Source organism: Sorex araneus, chromosome 3, assembly GCF_027595985.1.
Source record: "Sorex araneus isolate mSorAra2 chromosome 3, mSorAra2.pri, whole genome shotgun sequence".
In the NCBI taxonomy this organism is placed as follows: Eukaryota; Metazoa; Chordata; class Mammalia; order Eulipotyphla; family Soricidae; genus Sorex; species Sorex araneus.
The window spans coordinates 142,854,311-142,872,329 of record NC_073304.1 but is presented as its reverse complement, the minus strand read 5'-3'; the positions used below and the strand labels follow the sequence as shown (position 1 = coordinate 142,872,329).

At 42.1% G+C, this 18,019-nt stretch overlaps 1 pseudogene; it reads right to left on the bottom strand.

Annotated features, from left to right (window-relative positions):
- The window catches only part of LOC129403439 (uncharacterized), a 575,036-nt pseudogene that overhangs the window by 459,400 nt on the left and 97,617 nt on the right, over window positions 1-18,019 (bottom strand).

The following is an 18,019-nucleotide window of genomic DNA, read 5'->3' as shown; positions in this document are numbered from 1 at the left end:
CAGAATGTGAGGCCAGCTTCCAACCCATGGAGTCAACCGTCTGGTACTTATTTCTACTATTCTTGGTGTTAGTCTCCTACTCTGTTATTTTATATTCCACAGATGAGTGCAATCTTTCTATGTCTGTCTCTCTCTTTCTGACTCATTTCACTTAACATGATACTTTCCATGTTGATCCACTTATATGCAAAGTTCATGACTTCATTTTTTGTAACAGCTGCATAGTATTCCATTGTATAGATGTACCAAAGTTTCTTTAACCAGTCATCTGTTCTAGGACACTCGGGTTTTTTCCAGATTCTGGCTATTGTAAACAGTGCTGCGATGAACATATAAGTGCAGATATCATTTCGACTATACTTTTTTTCTTCTCCGGGATATATTCCCAGCAGTGGTATTGCTGGGTCAAATAGAAGCTCAATTTCTAATTTTTTGAGAAGCATCCATATTGTTTTCCAAAAGAGCTGAACCAGTCGGCATTCCCACCAGCAGTATAGAAGGGTCCCTTTCTCCCCACATCCTCTCCAACAGTGGTTGCTTTTGTTCTTTTGGATGTGTGCCATTCTCTGTGGTGTGAGGTGGTATCTCATGGTAGTTTTGATCTGCATCTCCCTGATGATTAGTGATGTAGAGCACTTTTTCATGTGCCTTTTGGCCATTCATATCTCTTCCTTGGGAAAGTTTCTGTTCATTTCTTTGCCCCATTTTCTGATGGGGTTGGATGTTTTCTTCTTGTAGAGTTCAACCAGTGCCCTATATACCCTTGATATCAACCCCTTATCTGATGGATATTGGGTGAATATCCTTTCCCATTCTGTAGATTGTCTTTGTATTCTGGTCACTGTATCTTTTGCGGTGCAGAAGCTTTTTAGTTTAAAGTTACATCAAATTTTTGTACCACATTAATTACACAATAAGTAAAAAAGATTTTTACTTAATGATTTGAGCACAAACATTTTTCTATTAACCTAGCAAGATAATGCATGTTTTTAGGATATTTTATTTCCCTTCATACAAATTCATTTGTTTTGTTTTGTTCTAGGACCATACCAGGCAATACTTGGTTTTATTCCTGGTTCTGTGCTCAAGAATCACTCCTGGTAACACTTGGGGACCTATATGTAGTATCAGGGATTGGACCTGTCTCAGCTTCATGTAAGGCAGCTGCCTTACGTGTTATACTATTTCTTTAGTCTTTCAATTAACTTTGTAAGAGAAATAAAATTACCCAAACGATTAATGCAATTATTTGTTTTCAGCAAATATTCATACTAAGCAGATGAGGTAGTAATTTCAAAACAAATTTTCTATTAGACCTTTTAAGGGGAATTCAAAATTAAAAACTATTTAGCAGTGAATAGGTAATTCAAAATAAGTATAATTTGCATTCTGTGGTTGATTTATTAATGACATGTGACAACTCTAGATGCAGGACCCCTTTTGTGAACAATAAAACATAGCAAATGAAACGAATATTTCTAGACTATTCATGCTAAAATTATGCATTCTAAATGGTAAAAGACTTAATAAGTGCAGTTATTTATCTTTGAATATTTAATTTGCCGAATTCTTTTTTTTATCGTTCTTAAATACATTTATATTAGCAGAGCTAGTTCTGTAACTAGCTGTGCTTTTATCTTACCTGGATCGCAGGTAATTAGGGAGCTGTTTTTTAAAAAACCACAAAATGTCTTAGTTATAAATTAGAGGGAACCTATTCACACTCCATTGTTTTTTGGCCAAAATCACTGTCATTGTCACTGTCACTGTCATCCTGTTGCTCATCAATTTGATACTCTTGGTAGCTTGCTGGGTTCTCCGAGAGGGGTGGAGGAATTGAACCTGGGTCAGCTGTGTGCAAGGTGAACGGTTTGGAGAGATATCCCAGTCCCGCATACTGAAGCCGCGTTAGAAGAAGCTCAGTGTCATTGGGACTCCATATGGAGAATGCGGGTACGCTGCACCTTCTCCATCTGGCACCCCTGTGTTGTTGGCCTGGTCTGGGGTCCGGAGCATTCTCCGGCTTGCGGTGCCAGCCAGCCCGCACACGACTGGTAATCTATGTAATACTAATGATTCTAAATTCAGATATAGGTATCTAAAACATGTGAAGCAAACAAAACTTTTTGTCTCAGTATATGGATCCTAGGGAAAGTCACATATAATTGTTCTCTTTCTAACTTAAAAACAATTAAATTGATAAATGGAAGATTAATATTGGACATATATTGAATTTATAATTTTGTGGATTTCTTTTTTTTTTTTTAAGATTAAAACACCATGATTTGCAAAGTTACTCATAGTTGTAAGTAAGGGGTGGAGCAATAGCATAGCGGGTAGGGAGTTGGCCTTGCACATGGCCAACCTGGGTTCGATTCCTCCACCCCTTTTGGAGAGCCCGGCAAGCTTCCGAGAGTATCTCACCCGCACGGCAGAACCTGGCAAGCTACCCGTGGTGTATTCCATATGCCAAAAGCAGTAACAACAAGTCTCACAATGGAGACATTACTGGTGCCTGCTTGAGCAAATTGATGAGCAACCAGATGACAGTGACAGTGACATTGATTCATAGTTGAGTTTTAGACAGAGTGTTCCGGTACCCATCCCACCATTAACGTCGACTTTCCTCTACTGGTTTCCTGGGCTCCGTGCCCCATTCCTCATCCTCCAGCCTACATCTTGAAGGCACCTTTATTGTTTGGTTGTTAAAATTTGGGTCATATGATTTCAGTGTTGTTGACTCTGTGGTTTGAATATTTAGCTAGATCATTACTTTACTCCACCTATCTACCTGAATCCCTTTGACCCGGCCCCTCACTGCTTCCTGTCTGTCTCTTCTCTCTCCAGCCAACCTGATTTCTTTCCTTCTCTATTCTTCTCCCAATTCTATGGGACCAGGTGTGGTCTAGGCAACTCCCTTTGAAACATTGCATTTCCTCATCCAGTTATAAAATTTTATGTTTAAAAAAATAAACACTGTATAATCTATTAATGAAGTCCTGTATATCTGAGTCAATACGTATTTGAATATTTACCAGGGTTGTCATCTTAAAGTGCCACAACCTGGGTGACTGAATCAACAAAAGTGTATTTTTTCTGTCACAGGTCTAGTGGGCAGAATTCTGAAAAAAATGCATGCATAAATACAGTAGTCTCCTCCAGAATGCCATGAGGGAGAATGTATTCTTTTCCATTCCCCTGGATTCTAGTGATTTGCAGCGGATCTTTGACAGTTTTTGGTTTAAAGATGCATCATTATGGGGCTGAAACAATAGCACAGCGGGTAGGGCGTTTGCCTTGCACGCGGCCGACCGAGGTTCGATCCCCAGCATCCCATATGGTCCCCTGAGCACCGCCAGGAGTAACCCCTGTGCATCACCAGGTGAGACCCAAAAAGCAAAAAAAAAAAAAAAACATCACTACAATATCTGCCTTTGCCTTCATATGGCATTCTCATGTAACCTCAAATTCCCCCTTTTACAAGGAAATATTGGATTAGGGACTACCTCCCTCCAAATGACCTCGTATTTATTATTATCATTATTGCTGTTGGTTTGAGAGCCACACTCAACTGTGCTCAGGATCTACTCCTGGCTCTGCTCTCAGGGATCACTCCTGGTAGTGCTCGGGGGACCATATGATGCACTAGGGACCATATGATGCACTCAGGTCAGTTGCATGTAAAGCAAGTACCCTAATCACTGTACTATCACCCCAATGCCCTCATCTTAATTATTTACATATGCAGTGACCCTATTTTCAGATAGGGTTACAGTTTAAGATGCTGGAAGTTAGGACTTCAACATATGAATGGGGCATGGGAGGAAGGAGGGAATGGCTCCAGCAGACAATTCAGCCTATATTCAGCATGTGAAAATCGGAAAGCACTTATTTTGTGATCATTACACAGAAAAATTAGGTGTTGTAACATACTATTAGAAACCTTGATTTGTTAATAGAAATTGCTCAAAAGTAGATGAGGAAAAGTGGTGATGTCATATATTTGTGTGTATGTGAACCCTCTTACCACTGAGTACTTACATCAATGTAAGCATTCATACCTCATTTAAACCATACAATAGTCTTTTGAGGGCCCTACAAGTTTAAGAAACTGTTCCAAGATTATATTACGGTATTGTTCATGATTCGCCAGTGATTGTGCTGCTCTAGTTCCATTATTTTAAAGTCCATTCTTTTTAAAAATCCATTTTCTATATCTTGAAACTCATTGTCTGTTAGATACTGATAGTTTCAATTTCCTTGTATAAAATGCGTAACATATAAACTGATGCAGAGGGTTTTAATATTTACTTGGTTTATTATTTGTGACATATTTGTGACATAGAACCCATATTTGTGACATAGAATGCATATTTGTGACATAGAATGCATTTTTCGTACATGCTGTGCTACAGTGTTATGTACTGTGTATTTACCATTTTGTTGGTTTTCTCCCATCCCTCTTGGAGAACCCGGCAAACTACCAAAAGTATCCTGCCTGTACAGCAGAGCCTGGCAAGCTACCCATGGCATATTCAATATGCCAAAAACAGTAACAAGTCTCACAATGGAGATGTTACCGGTGCCCACTCAAGCAAATTGATGAACAATGGGATGACAGTGCTACGGTGCTCCCTTGGCACCAGAAAGACCAATTTATCACCCTATTTTTTTTCTTTTTGGATCACAATGGCGATGCTCAGGGGTTACTCCTGGCTTTATACTCAGGAATCACTCCTGGCGGTGTTCAGGGGACCATATGGGATGCTGGGAATCGAACCTGGGTCTGCTGTGTGCAAGGTAAACACCCTACCTGCTGTGCTATTGCTCCAACCCCCAACTTATCATCCTTTACAGAAATTAGATGGGCCTATATCACTCAGTCTGATCAATAGAATATTAGTAGAGGTGAACTAACCATTTCCTGATCTGGACCCATTTTTTCATCAGTTGTCCTGCTAGATGCAGAAGGTATAGTGAAAAAAGTCCAAGACCCTGGAATGACAAGAAAGAGCATGGGACTGTTCCTTGCACAAGAAATAAACCTTTATTACATCGAGACAACAATGTTGTGGGGTTGTTTGTTTCATCAGTTCACATTATTTCACGAATCACGAAATCCCGTTGATCGTCGAATTTCTCGAGCGGTCTCAGTAACCTCTCCATTCGTCCTATCCCTGAGATTTTAGAAGCCTCTCTCCACTCGGCCTTCCCAATGATGCCGCATTGGAGGCTCTTTCAGGGTCAGGGGAATAGGATCCAGCCTGTTACTGGCTTTGGCGTATGGATACACCATGGGAAGCTTGCGAGGCTCTCCCATGAGGGCAGGAAACTCTCAGTAGCTTGCTAGTTTCTCCCAGATGGAGAAGTAGGTTATAAGATACCGCACAGCCGCAAAGTGGCCTTGCACTTCTGGGAGCTTGCTTTTAAGCCTCTGGATGTTGGCCGTTGATGGGATTACACATGCCTGGGTTCCTCTGCTGGTACCTTCATGCATGAGGCTTCTCCAAACGTGTGGATAGGGGCCTTGAGCATGGCTGTGGCTAGGTTCTGGTGGTCTTCAGCCACCTGGAGCTCTTCTCTGGGTGGGGAGGGAAGCTGGAGCCCATCCCCTCCGGGGGGCCCCAGGGAAGACAGCCAGGCATGCGGGCAAGAGACTCTCTGCCCTCACATTGCCCTCCTGACCAATAAGTGTGTCTTGCAACTATCCAGATGCATCAAAATCTCCTTACACAACATTCTCAACAAGGATATATGTAACCATCTATATCATCACTCTTCAATTTTTTTATACCCGTGGACCAACACCTATTCTACATACTAGTCCATGGACTAGAAGTTATAACCAAGGTGGCAGATTAGTGTTTTTCAACTATTCTGTACCTGTGGACTGGCACTGATCTATGGATTAGTACTTGAATAAATATGATAAAGTACTTGAATAAAACCACTGATAAAGATGATCAAGGAAACTGAAAATTTGACTCTGAGAAAAAGAGTTAATGTCTGAGGAGAGTGGTTGGAGAGAGTGAGGAACCATCTAGAGCAGTTTTGTTCAAAAGGACTTTGTTTAATGATGACACTATTTTATCTCATACTGTCAAATATGGTGACTCTAGTCACATAGGGCAAGTGAGCAATAAATAAAATTAATGAAACTAATTGAAAATGTAATTTAATTTGACTTTAATTAAACATTAAACTTTAGGGGCCAGAGCGATAGTACACCAGGTAGGCTTCTTGCCTTGCACACGGCCAACATGGATTCAATCTCCAGCATCCCACATGGTCCCCCAAGCCTGTCAGAAATGATCCCTGAATCTGGAAACAACCCACGTACTTGAGAACAGATGACTGGACAAATAAACTATGGTACATTTACACAATGGAATACTATGCTGCCACAAAAAAATAAAGTCATGAATGGAGAGTATTGTGCTCAGTGAAATGAGTCAGAAGGAGAGGGACAGACATAGGATGACTTCACTCATTTGTGGGATATAAAGGAAAAAAACTTAGTATGAAACCAAGGACAGAAAAAACAGGGGTCAGGAGGACTGGTCTATGGTTGGAAGTTTGGCACAAGTATGGGGGGGGGTATGGTGGGGATGTTGGAGGTCCATTTTGCTAGAGAAAGAACCACTATGATTATAATAGTTGTAAATGATCACTCTGGACAAGAGCTACGTGCTAACAGTAGGTAAAGGGATATATACGATAATCTTTCAGTATCTGTATTGTAAACCATAATGCCCAAGAGGAAAGAGAGTAAGAGAGAGAGAAGGAACGTGCCTGCCATAGGGACAGCCTGGGGGATGAGGGGCGAGGGTGGCAGGAGGGTAACTGGGGACATTAGTGGTGGGAAAATGTATACTGGTGAAGGGACAGGTGTTGGTACATTGTATAACTGAAACCCAATTATGAACAACTTTGTTACTGTACATCTCATGGTGATTCCATTTTTAAAAATTAATTAAAATGTTTTTTAAATAGCAAAAGTGTAATAGATAAATTTAAACAAGAGAAATTGTTTGTAAGCTCCAATAGACAAAATAAAACCAGATGGTCCTTATTTTATTTCATATCTTGTCTGTTAATACCAACTACTAATTTGTTGGTCTTTAAAATGTGTAAGACCTATTAAAGTTGAATAGCCCTGGAAGAGACCAACAGAATGTTGGATGGCTCTAGCTAGAGATTCCCTACTTAAATAACTTGGGTTCACTTCACCTCAGAGCTCTTAAATGCCTGTGACTTCCACTGAAGTCCTTGAATTTGTGGTTCCACAAGGGCGCCAAGATTATCCCTTTATTGGCAAAGAAGAATCCTCAAAGGCTTAAGACTTGAAGTGCCAAATTCTGTAAATTTCTCTCCCTGCAGAGTGGATGGTAATTTGTCTGGCTGGGACTGTTCTCCAGCTGTGACTCCCTGGGGGCATGAGCAGCAACACTGAAGCCTGTAGGTTCTGATGCCATAAGCGAATAATCTTTGAACATTGAGATTCTGCTCAAAATTATTTCATGGACTTCATAATTGACTCTTGGATGCACCCCTTATAAGGGTTCAACAGGTACTCCTGATGACAAGGATTGGAAACAAAGGGATACTTGAAACCTGCTCTTATAACTCATAGTCAAGTTGAAACCAAAGAATTTTGTGTAATAAATACCATTTAATGTGATGATGAGAGCTTTATGTTCACAAGGTGACTGACTGGGCATCAGGTGGAGAATGCTCCACTTCTCATCATCTGCAATTATTTATGGTATGTCCTTGTAGAAATGTTGGCATCATTCATTCCTGAGGCACCTGAATGGTGACCATAACATAGAAAAACCTCCCTGTTCCAACAGACACTTGCCATTGTGTCCTAGGGAAATGGGAGGTTGAGAATTTTGGCTCAAGTACCCCTCAGCATGGCATACCACCACCTCCTGTTACAAGTTGTGTGACCTTGGACAAATCACTTTGCTGTGCTCCAAATTCCTCAGCTGTAAAAATGGTGACAATGGATAGCAGTGCCTACTTTTAGGCTTGTTGAGAGGATAAAAAGTGACTTTCCATGCAGTGTTGGTAGAGCTAGCCCATAATAAATGTAAGCTATCATTTTTTTTCTTCAGGAGGCAAAAAGAACATTCCTTTGGGAAGTAGAAATATTTCAGAGTTAAGATCTACAGCACTTCACTTCATAATCATGGCAGATTTTATTCCAATTTTAAAAAAGCTGTATGTGATTATTGCCTAAAGCTTTTTAAAAATTTTGAGTCTATTATTTCAAGTGGAGTTTGATATTTATGCATGAAATTCAATAAGTTCTGTTTTCTTATTTTTCTTTTGTGGTGTATCTGTTTCAAAAGTATTACAAGTTTCCTCTCTATTCTTCTATTTTTGTTTTGTTTTGGAGGCATACCCAACTGTGCTCAGGGGCTATTCCTGTCACAGTTCTGGGGCAGGAGGCCCCAGTATGGGGATGTCACTTCCACTAAGGCTGTGGGGGTCTCAGAATGCTCAGGATCAAACCCAGGCCTCCTGCATGCGAAGATGTGCTCCTGTCTGCACTCTCTCTCCCCACTTTATCTTCCCTTCCCTTCCCTTCCCTTCCCTTCCCTTCCCTTCCCTTCCCTTCCCTTCCCTTCCCTTCCCTTCCCTTCCCTCCCCTCCCCTCCCCTCCCCTCCCCTCCCCTCCCCTCCCCTCCCCTCCCCCCCCTCCCCTCCCCCTCCCTCCCTTCTTTCTTTCTTTCTTTCTTTCTTTCTTTCTTTCTTTCTTTCTTTCTTTCTTTCTTTCTTTCTTTCTTTCTTTCTTTCTTTCTTTCTTTCTTTCTTTCTTTCTTTCTTCCACCATACCTGTCTATCTCAGTGCTTACTCTTGGCTTTCTGCTCAGGGGTCATTCCTGTCAATGCTCAATGTGCAATGTGCAGTGTTCAAGGTCATTCCTGTCAATATTCGAGGGACCATGTACAATGCCAGTGATTGAGCCTTAACCCCTATACTATTTCTCTGACTCATCTGTCTCTCTTTTTCTATATGTTTATTTACATATTTCCTTATCTATAGCATTTTAAGAATAATAGATTTTGATTTCTTTATACACTTCTGTGTCTTGTACTTTTGTTTAGCATATCTTATTTTGTTGTTGGTTCCTTTTTTAATTTTGACACCACTCTGGGTGTTTCTCAGGAGCTCTTCCCACCTCTTTGAGCAGGAGTGACCCTTGGTGGTACTTGAGGAACCATATGCCATGCTGGGATTTGAACAGAGTCATGGCATGGTTGCATGCAAGGCAAATGTCTTACCTCCTGTACTCTCTGCTAGGTTAAGCATCTTGCCATATAGGATGTTGGGGATTGAACCTGTGGATTGAACAGTTATGTACATGGCAAATGCCCTTCCCACTGTTACTATTTCTCTGCTCATGCTAATTCTTTTTGTTTGTTTGTGGGCCACATCCAGAAGTGCTCAGAACTTAATCTTGGCTCTGAACTCAGGATCATTCCTGGTTGTCTGAGAGAACCATCCTTGGTTCCAGATCTTGGTTCCAGATGAAAGAAAGAAAGAAAGAAATGCATCTTTATTTATTTTTTTTTTCTACATAACAAGAAAGTTTTATTTTATTTTATTTTTTTTGTTCTTGGGCATTTTTTTTTAAATTTATTTATTTTTAATTAGAGAATCACCGTGAGGGTACAGTTACAGATTTATACACTTTTGTGCTTATACTTCCCTCATACAAAGTTTGGAACCCATCCCTTCACCAGTGCCCATTCTCCACCACCCGTAAACCCAGTGTCCCTCCCACCCTCCCCAATCCCATCTCCCCCCCACCCCACCCTGCCACTGTGGCAAGGCATTCCCTTCTGTTTTCTCTCTCTAATTAGCTGTTGTGCTTTGCAATAAAGGTGTTGAGTGGCCGCTGTGCTCAGTCTCTAGCCCTCATTCAGCCCGCAACTCCCTTCCCCCACATGGCCTTCGACTACAATGTAGTTGGTGATCGCTTCTCTGAGTTGACCTTTCCCCGGAACGTGAGGCCAGCCTCGAAGCCATGGAGTCAACCTCCTGGTACTTATTTCTACAGTTCTTGAGTGTTAGTCTCCCACTCTGTTATTCTATATACCATAGATGAGTGCAATCTTTCTATGTCTGTCTCTCTCTTTCTGACTCAAGAAATGCATCTTTAATTCCCATGCACTGACCCTGCCTAGTTCTTTTTAAATAGCTATATAATGTTCCATTTTATGGACCTTATATAGAATTTATAAGGGCAAGAGTCTCTTGCCCGCACACCTGGCTGTCTTCCCCAGGGCCCCTTGGAGGGGATGGGCTCCAGCTTCCTCCCCGCCTCGAGCAGAGCTCCCAGTGGCCAAAGACCACCAGAACCTAGCCCTGCTCAAGGCTCCTCTCTACACGTTCAGACAAGCCTCATGCATGAAGATACCAGCAGAGGAACCCAGGCGTGTGTAATCCCATCAGCGGCCAACATCCAGAGGCTTAAAAGCAAGCTCCCAGAAGTGTGAGGCTGCTTTGCGGCTGTGCGATATCTTACAACCTAATAAGTTACTGAGAGTTTCCTGCCCACATGAGAGAGCCTCACAAGCTTCCCATGGTGTATTCATATGTTAAAGCCAGTAACAGGCTGGATCTCATTCCCCTGACCCTGAGAGAGCCTCCAATGCGGCATCATTGGGAAGGCCAAGTGGAGAGAGGCTTCTGAAATCTCAGGGATAGGACGAATGGAGAGGTTACTGAGCCCTCTCGAGAAATTTGACAATCAACGGGATTTCGTGATTCATGATATAGAATTTATATAGTCAATTGTCTCATATTGTAGCTGTTTTTATTTTATATGCAGGCATAACTTGGAAATATTATATGCTTGGTCCCAGACCTTCCACAATAAATGGAGTAACACTTTTTTTCTTTGGCTTCCCAGTACATATACGAATTATTTCTTGTTTTGCAATGAACTCGATTGGTCTTTTATCAAATGATCTTTTTTGAGTTCCGTTGTCAAAAGCAGTTATCATGCAAGAAAACAGTCTGGGGACAGGAAGGGTATTTTAGGAAGATGAGAAATGGGCATATGAGACAGAGAAGGGAAAGAAGCAAATATAAGGTGCCTTAGTGAGCAAGTTACGACTGTGAACAATTAAGGATTATACAAAGGGATAATGTAGAATAGAATAAAATCAACCTTATTGGTGAATTACAATTATGTTTTATTTCTTACTCCCATCATTGGTGGATTTTTTTTTTTTTTGCTATGGTGTTAACTCCTTACTACTACCATCATTTGTGAACTCACCTAAGAAGACCAAAGAACAGAGAAAATCCTAAGATAAAATCTAGAGGGAACATGTCCTTCGCTGTACAAAACTATGAAATAGGGGCCAGAAAGATAGTGTAGCCGGTAAGGCACATGACTTGCATGTGTTAAACCAGGTGCAATTTCTAGAACCCCATATGGTCCCCCAAGCCTTTCTGGAACAATTCCTGAGCACAGAGCCAGGATTAAGGCCTGAGCACAGGTAGGTGTGACCCCCCAAAAAAAAAACAAAAAAAGAAAGAAAAGTAAAAGTAACTTCCAGGACCAACATGAAATATGCTCTAATATAACCTGCTGTTTAAAAATAGTGCAGACATTAGTTTTGAACCAACCTTTGACTTTTTAACAAAGTACTTTGTGACTAGTCAACAACTAAGGTTTTGAGCACTTGCTCTGGGCATAAAGAAGTTTAACACTGAAGACATGCAAGAAATTTCCATAGAATCTGTTTAGAATCTGAGGCAAAAGGCACTGAAGATATTGTTTGCCCTAAGTGGGGCTCTAACATACATGATCCCATCAATCCTAATGTGGTAAGCATTTCTTCTAAATTAATTCAGCAGTCTTCTTGTTATTGTTGCTGTTATTACTGCTGTTGTTATTGTTGCTGTATCTATTCCTTTCCTTATGAGTGACTTCACTCAACATGATATTGTGATATGTAAGGGTTTAATTGCTGCTTTGCACTGTATGTAGTTATTTAAAAAATATTTGTTAGTGAATCACCATGAGGTACAGTTACAGACTTACAAACTTTTGTGCTTTTGTTTCAGTCATACAGTGGTCAAGTACCCATCCCTTCACCAGTGCCCATCCTCCACCACCAGTGGTCCCAGCATCCCCTCCCGCCACCCCCACACCGTCCCGCCTCCGTGTCAGGGCATTCCCTTTTTAAAAAAATTTTTATAATTTTTTATTTTTTAATTGAGTTACCGTGAGGGCTTTTAGAATCGAGTCTCAGTCATACTATGCTCAAACACCCATCCCTGCACCAGTGCACATGTTTCACCACCAATAACCCCAGCATACCTCCCCTCCCACTCCCCTTGCGCCTGTGTGGCAGATGATTATCACTTTACTCTTTCCTTACTTTGATTACATTCAATTTTTTTTTTTTGCTTTTTGGGTCACACCTAGCGATGCTCAGGGGTTACTCCTGGCTTTGCACTCAGGAATTACTCCTGGCAGTGCTTGGGGGACCATATGGGATGCCGGGGATCGAACCAGGGTTGGCCGCGTGCAAGGCAAACGCCCTACCCGCTGTGCTATCACTCCGGCCCCTACATTCAATTTTTGACAGGAAACTTACTATCATTATTTGGTATTTTAACCCCAACAGTCAGATCTGTGGGAATGACATCATTAGATTGTATGTTTTCTCAACTTTGAGATACCACCTCACACCACAGAGACTAGCACACATCCAAAAGAACCAAAGCAACCGCTGTTGGAGAGGATGTGGGGAGAAAGGGACCCTTCTTCACTGCTGGTGGGAATGCCGACTGGTTCAGCCCTTCTGGAAAACAATTTGGACGACTCTCAAAAAATTAGATATTGAATTCCCATTTGACCCAGCAATACCACTGCTGGGAATATATCCCAGAGAGGCAAAAAAGTACAATCGAAACAACATCTGCACATGTATGTTCATCGCAGCACTGTTTACAATAGCCAGAATCTGGAAAAAACCCGAATGCCCCAGAACGGATGACTGGTTGAGGAAACTTTGGTACATCTATACAATGGAATACTATGCAGCTGTTAGAAAAAAGGAGGTCAAGAATTTTGTAGTTAAGTGGATGGGCATGAAAAGTTTCATGCTGAGTGAAATGAGTCAGAAAGAGAGAGACAGACATAGAAAGATTGCACTCATCTATGGTATATAGAATAACAGAGTGGGAGACTAACACTCAAGAACTGTAGAAATAAGTACCAGGAGGTTGACTCCATGGCTTCGAGGCTGGCCTCACGTTCCGGGGAAAGGTCAACTCAGAGAAGCGATCACCAACTACATTGTAGTCGAAGGCCATGTGGGGGAAGGGAGTTGCGGGCTGAATGAGGGCTAGAGACTGAGCACAGCGGCCACTCAACACCTTTATTGCAAACCACAACAGCTAATTAGAGAGAGAAAACAGAAGGGGAATGCCTTGCCACAGTGGCAGGGTGGGGTGGGGGGGAGATGGGATTGGGGAAGGTGGGAGGGACACTGGGTTTACAGGTGGTGGAGAATGGACACTGGTGAAGGGATGGGTTCCAAACTTTGTATGAGGGAAGTATAAGCACAAAAGTGTATAAATCTGTAACTGTACCCTCACGGTGATTCTCTAATTAAAAATAAATAAATTAAAAAAAAAAAGATTGTATGTTTTCTATTGTTGGTAACAAAGAACATATGATGTTGCACGGTCGAGAAGTGGCCGCCCAGATTTGGGATTCTGGTATTAAGTCCAGAGGTATTTCTGCCAGCAGCCTCTGCATTCCAAGATTGGTTTCTGTGGCGCTGGGATCGGAGGAGCTGTCCATGGGCGACCGTTCGGGGTCTCATTTGGGCAGGAGGCAGGGCCGGTTCTGCCTCCCCCATCGCAAGATTCCCCATGCATCTCATCCTATCTCTGCAAACTCCTACCTCTCTGTCCAATTGGTTCTGAACGGTGGTGGTCGCCATGCTGTCGCAGGCAGGGGGGAAAAGGCCAAGGGACAGAGGGCATTCCCTTTTGCTCTCTCTCTACTTTTGGGTATTGTGGTTTGCAGTAGAGGTATTAAGTTGCCATCATGTTTGATATATTGTCTACTTTCAGCCCGCATCTCCTGTCCTGAGTGGGGCCTCCTAGCACCCTTTACTTGGTGGTCCCTTCTCCATCTGAGCTGTCTTTTCCCCAGGCATGCGAGGCTGGCTTCTAAGCTGTGGAGTAATCCTCCTGGTACTTATCTCAACTATTCTTGGGTGTTAGTACACTGCATGTACATTTGTTTTTGTTTTTGTTTCTGTTTTTGTTTTTAGGCAGGGAGTCTCTTGCCATGCGCCTGGCTGTCTTCCCTGGGGCCCCTCTAAGGGGATGGGCTCCAGCTTCCCTCCCCGCCCCGAGCAGAGCTCCCACAGCCAAAGACCTCCGGAGCCTTAGCCACAGCCATGCTCAAGGTCCCTCTCCACACATTCGGACGAGCCTCATGCATGAATATACCAGCAGAGGAACCCAGGTGTGTAGGATCCGGGGCTGAGCCCTCCAAGCCTGCTTGGATCGGGACTGGGCCTCTTCCACCCAGATTTCCCCATTTTCCAGTAGCTAGGCGGTCACACCCAGGGACTGCCCTTGGCGCCCTGTGATCCCACCAACGGCCAACATCCAGAGACTTAAAACAAAGCTCCCAGAAGCAACATTTTATAGCCTAGTTCTTCCTCTGGGAGAACTTGGCAAGCTACCGAGAGTTTCTTGCCCACATGGGAGAGCCTCACAAACTTCCCATGGTGTATGCCAAAGCCAGTAATAATGCTGGTTCTCATTCCCCTGACCCTGAAAGAGCCTCCAATGCAGCATCGTTGGGAAGGATGAGCAAAGAGAGGCTTCTAAAATCTCAGAGCTAGGACGAATGGAGAGGTTACAGAGACTGCTTGAGAAATTCTATGATCAGCGGGATGATGATGATGATGATGATGATGATGATGATGATGATGATGATTTGTTTTTGGGCCACACCTGGCAATACTTCAGGGTTACTTCTGGCTCTGCACTAAGGAATTACTCCTGGAGGTACTCAGGGGACCATATGAGATGCCAGGGATTGAACCAGGATTGACTGCATGCAAGGCAAATGCCCTACCCGCTTTGGCCCCCTGCGTGTCCTCTTTGCATTATGAACTTTCTTGCACTTGTAAAATTATTTTAGGTTAAGAAATGCCATATCTTGATATATAGTTGTAGTGGGAAATTAGAAACATAAGCAGGTAGTTTATGGCAGGAATTCTGAGAGACCCATTCTAGAGACTGGGGAGAGATAAATAGGTCTTAAATCATAAAGCTGACCAGAGTAGAACAGAATAGCCAGACTGACTTAGGCAAGGGAAAGGAGCGGGGTCACAGAAGCAATGGATAGATGACTATATTAAACTGAAACAGAATTCTCTCCGCAGCTGCACGAGCATGACTCCAGAGGCCAGCTAAACTACTTTTGGTATTGGCAGCTCCTAGCAGAATGTCTCCAGACTGAGAACTAAGCCGCAGCCCCATGCCTGCCCAGGAGGGGAAAGGTATTTCTCTCTCTCTCTCTCTCTCTCTCTCTCTCTCTCTCTTTCTCTCTCTCTCTCGCCTCTTCCTTGCCGGGGGTGAAGGGCGTGGCAACTGCCATATTATGACTACCACCGATGAGAGTTACAAGCTTGCAATGATCCAATATCTGGAAGAAATCTCCCTGGACTTAGTTGCTAAAGTACAGAAATCCAAAACCGTTGTAGACCTTCGGAACCCAGCCACAGCCATGCTCAAGACCTTACTTTCTGTTTACTTTGGTTACATTCAATATTTCAACACAAACCTCACTATTATTGTTAAGAGTACCCCACTAGAGTCAGACCTGTTGTGAAGAGAAATGAGGTCGCGCAGCCGCTAGCACAGCTGCGCAGTTTTGGATATCTGTACTTTAACAACTAAGTCCAGGGAGATTTCTTCCAGATATTGGATCATTGCAAGCTTGTAAACCCCATCTGTGGTCGTCATAATATGGTGGTCACCGCGCCCTTTACCCCCGGCAAGGAAGAGGTGAGAGAGAGAGAAATACCTTTCCCCTCCTGAGCGGGCATGTGGCCTCGGCTTAGTTCTCAGGCTGGAGACATTCTGCAAGGAGCTGCCCATGCCGAAAGTAGTTTTGCTGGGTCTGGATTCACGCTCGTGCAGCTGCGGAGAGGCCGCACACACGTGAGGCCCCCGGGATCACATCTCGGTGGCACTGCTAACTCTTTCTTTACTGTGGCTTTCTTGGTGGCCAGAGATTGAAATTTAATATTCAACCAATAACTTATAAGAATTGAATGTTATCATTTCTTTTCCTCATATAGATTCTAGTAGAATTAAGCTGCAAGCAATAGTCGCTGGTTTGGTAATTTGTTGTTTCTGTCTTTCTTTCCTTGTTTTTTGTTTGTTTGTTTGCTTGCTTGTTTTTTTTTTCCCTCCCTACTCTTCCTGCTGTGTTGCTCATGAGATCACCTGGAAAACTTATTTTCTCTCAAATCAAATCCAACTCAAGTTTAGAATACCGAATCCAAGATTAGAGCTGCTGAATTGACTTCAAATCAAGTGTACTTTCTGTATTTGTTACATTTTGGGGGTAGGAGAGTACACCCGGCAGTGCTTGGGACTTACTCCTGGCTCTGAACTCAGGGATCAGTCTTTGTGGAGTCTGGGAGATCATAAGTAATGCTGGGAATCAGACTCAGGTTGGGTGTAAGCAAAGCAAATGCCCTGGCTGCTGTATTATCTCTCCAGCCCTGTTATGTTCTGAAGAAGATTCAGAATATTAAAGTGTTTGATTTCATTGAGCAAGAGGAGGAGGGGCTAATAGCAAAAACAAAAAATTCAAAGCTATTTTAACAAATGTTATTTGAAAAGGAGCACTGGTCTGGGAGTAAAAAAGGTGAGTTCTCTCTTTTGCTCTGTGAATCATAAACATGTATGACATTTCCTCAGGCACATGCAGGAGAGATTAACTTCTTATCCTGCAATTTCACCTCTAGCATTCAAACAAGAGTCCAATAGGTTGATATCTGTAAAAGCAGTTTCATGAAGAAAAGGTCGAATGAAAACAATGATTCTTCTCATTTTGATGACCATTAAACACAATATTGTGTTTTAAATTTACACCCTTCTCACGTTGTTTTGATCCTTATTCTGCATTTCAAAAGAAGACAACTGCACAGTTCACCAACATTAATAGTATCTTGGTAATCTGGATTATGATTAAAGTCTCCAGTTTTAAACAATTTCTTCAGATAGGATTTTTAGCAGGCAATTGCTGGTGGCCCACTTTAACTAGAAAAATGCTCCAGAGGCAGAACACAGTCTTGACCACTGTGTCTCCGTCATTGCAAAACATATAGAGCATAACTGTTTTGATGTAGTTCAGAATTTTTTCTCCGATGGTTTATTAAAATTTTTTTGTAATGTATTATGGTTTCCTTCTCCTGCTTCCCTAATTTCTTTAGGATTTATGAATTTGGTGCTGCAGCATGTGTATGTGTATTGAGTTTTTGATACCTATCTCTTTGTGTTGGTGAGTAGGAAACAAAAATGTAGACAACAAACAGGAGAGAAAATAGTGTTGGATACATTTAGTAATGTGGACGATATTTTATGATAAAACATAGCCACGATGTTAGGATTTATGCACTCTTTTGGGGTTTCTGCTTACTAAATTGACCACATTTTTCTAGTTTAAAAGATAAAATGCAATTTAGCCTCTAAAGATTTTGAATGTACCCTAGGTCAACATTTGTTTCTATGCTGTATTTTTAATAATTGTTCTACAATGTTTTAGAGAACTTCACTCATTAATTTAACTAAAATCACAGTAATTTCTTACTGAAATAGGCCATCTTTTGCTGCACATTATTTTGGCTAATGCTAAGGTAGCACTGACTTGGGAATTAAATTTCTTCCAAAGGCTACTTCAAACTGATAATTTAAAAAACATTCACCACCTCCTCCACA